The sequence below is a fragment of the Quercus robur genome, chromosome 4 (assembly GCF_932294415.1).
Source record: "Quercus robur chromosome 4, dhQueRobu3.1, whole genome shotgun sequence".
NCBI classification, from domain to species: Eukaryota; Viridiplantae; Streptophyta; class Magnoliopsida; order Fagales; family Fagaceae; genus Quercus; species Quercus robur.
In genome coordinates, this window is record NC_065537.1 from 86473661 (window position 1) to 86476610 (window position 2950).

Here is a 2950-nt window from a genome sequence, read left to right on the forward strand (position 1 = left end):
AGATTGATGGGGCGTCCATTGACATACCAGTAGAGAATCACATTTCCATGGTTGAATCTGTAAGTTTTTCAAACCTTTCTCATTTTTCAAGTTTCTCTTTTATCTTCCATTTTGATGTGTTTTTGGCCATGTAAATGCTTGGGTTTTGTCATGGGATGGGTTTAGATGAAAATTTGACACATTAGAAGAGGTAGAAACATGATTAAGATTGATTTTGGGTGATATATGCTGGAAAATGTCGAAGGATTGTTCCTGTCTGTGCTTCTACATACGTGGGCTCGAGCCTGCTTATGCAGCTTGTATTCATGCATACACAGTTCTGTTCATGCGTACGCAACTCTGTGCTTGAGACTTTGTGTACATAGGGATAGGCTTTCATACGTGGGGTCTTGTTTGTGAACATGGGCTTTAACTTGGATAACGTGTCGGGCATCTAGTTGGGTCTTGGCATGTTGGGGAGGAAGTACTCCACCAAGACCATTCGCTACTTCGACTTGGTGTGGGATTACATGCTTTTCCCATAGAGGACTATGGAGAAGCGCGTCCATATGGCTAGGGCCTTCGTTCTACACTTTTTAGGAGCTTTCCTATTTGCTAATGGTGGGCAAACGGTGTCTTTGAGGTGGTTGACCCTTTTCCAAAACTTTCGAGATGCACAAACGGCCAATTGGGGGCAGGCATGTCTCACCTATCTTTACCCCACCCTCGACACTCTCAGTTGAGGCACCTTGCGGTAACTTATGGGGCCTTGGAAGCTTCTTGAGATTAGTTCTTTTTCCATTCCTTGCATCTTCATTTGTAGCTCGTAGTCTTGTAAACTGTATTGTCTTATAAATTGTCATCTTGCAAACTATCATCTTGCGTCTAACCTGTGGCTTGTGCTTCTTTTCGCAACAATGGGTTGCTAGGTATGGCCTCATAACCTCGGGCAATGATCTAAGTCTGAGGTAGTTCCCTTGAGTGAGGGCTCACCTTACTGGGTTAACTTTAGATGAGGTAAGTTTAAGAGTTCTATTTTTTCATGCTTCTTCATGCATTTCCCTTAGGATACCCTTCTTCTAATCTTGTGTCACTATAGGTTAACTAGACTTTATGGGTCAACCAGCCCTTTCCTGCTTTTTCGGACTTGGAACCTGCCACCCTTATTGCTTTGGAGATTACTCTGTCCTTTAAAGGAGTGGGCTTAAGGGCACTCTACCTAGCAGAAAGGGTGCGATGTCAACTAGTGGGTAGGGATGACCCACAGATTCCGATGGATCCTCCTGAGTTCATACTTGCCCCACACTCCCTAACCGATGTAGAGTACAACTTATGGGGGAATGGCGTTCCCTACGTTGGGTGGCTCCTTGAGGGATTGGACTCTGAGGAATTCAACATCACTTGCCTCATGCCTTCCTTTATTGCTCAAGTATATGCTCTATCTCTTCTTCTTCTCTTCTTTTTCCTTTACCTTGTTTGTCATGATCTCTAATGGTGGAAAACTGTAATAGAAGGAGTTGTTGCCGGTGAGCTGATTGACCCTCCACATCTCCCTTGGATGGTCTATGCTTATGGCCTTGATGGCTTTGCTTGGGAGTGTGTTGTGTCCCGTAATCCTAATGTCATGGGCTATCCTTTTCCTCCCAACACTTGAGAGATGAGTTCTTCCTTCCCTTTGTTCTTTCTCTTTTTTCCATTTCTCTCTTTTCATTTTGGTCACTAACCTTTCTTTATTTGAACTTCAGCCCACCATCCAAGAGCATAAGGAGTTGGTATGGTTGGCTGGGAATCTCAAGTTAGAGGTAACCAACTATTCAAGAAGCTTGTACTATCCTAGAGGGGCAGCCCACTTGAGCGGTGGTGATGATGATGATAATGACAGTGGTGATGAGGAGGATTCGGAGGCGACTCCTAGCTACCAACAAAGGAAGAGGTGGTACCATTGATTACTTGCAGTCCAGACATATATGCATACAACACATATCTTTCTCTCTCTCTTTTTTTCTTTTTTTTTGCCTTTTTTTATTTATTTAGTTTTTAGTTTTTATTTCCTTTAGCAAACATTTGAAGTTAGTTTGAGACAAAGGTTTTATTTAATAACATTTTTTTTTTAACATTTATGCTTTTAATTGGGACTAGCACTTAATTTACAAGATATATGGTCAATTGTATGTTTCTATACAACATTGCTACTTTGATGCTTGAAATCTTGTGCTCGGAATATGCCTTGAATGATCCTTTAGGTTGTAACCCTAGGAATGCCTTGGAGTAAAAAACTATGCTTAAAACAAGGGCGAATGGGCTTCTGCCAAGTGCTGTGCATACATAGGGCTGGGCATACGTACGCAACTTTGACTTTGCCTACATAGGGTTGACCATGCATACATGGGCCGCGAATCAAAGGAAACCCTTACCGCCCTACTTAAGTATAAAATTAGTCGTTTGAGTCTAAAACCCTCACCAACATATTTTCAACCCAGAGAGCCCTTTTTTGAGGTCCACTAATGGCAGAAAACTCTCCACTCAATGTCTTAGCTTGGATTAGGAGGCTTGGTCCTAATTTCAAGGATTCCATCGCCCCCTGTGGTCTTTCTTGTGTCTTTCCATACCATCAAATAAGGGTGGATGAGCCTCTTCTTCATGCAGTTGCCATCTATTAGGTTCCTTCTCAACATGTTTTTCACTTCAATGGAATAGAACTATGCCCCACTATCAAAGAATTTGTTGCCATCATAGGTGAATCGGAGATTGACAATCTCATCTTCCCTACCATGGGAATGGATCTTCCCTCCTTGCTACAAGTTATGTTAAGCATCCCTTCTGTTACAGCCAATAGGTGGTGTGTCTTCGACAAACTCAACCTTAGGCTGGTTTCTAATCGATCCACATACGCAGGTTGCTGTCCACGTATGTGGGTCGAGAGCCACTTTGGTCTTTCATTTCCAAAAATTGATTTTTGCTTATTTAAAAT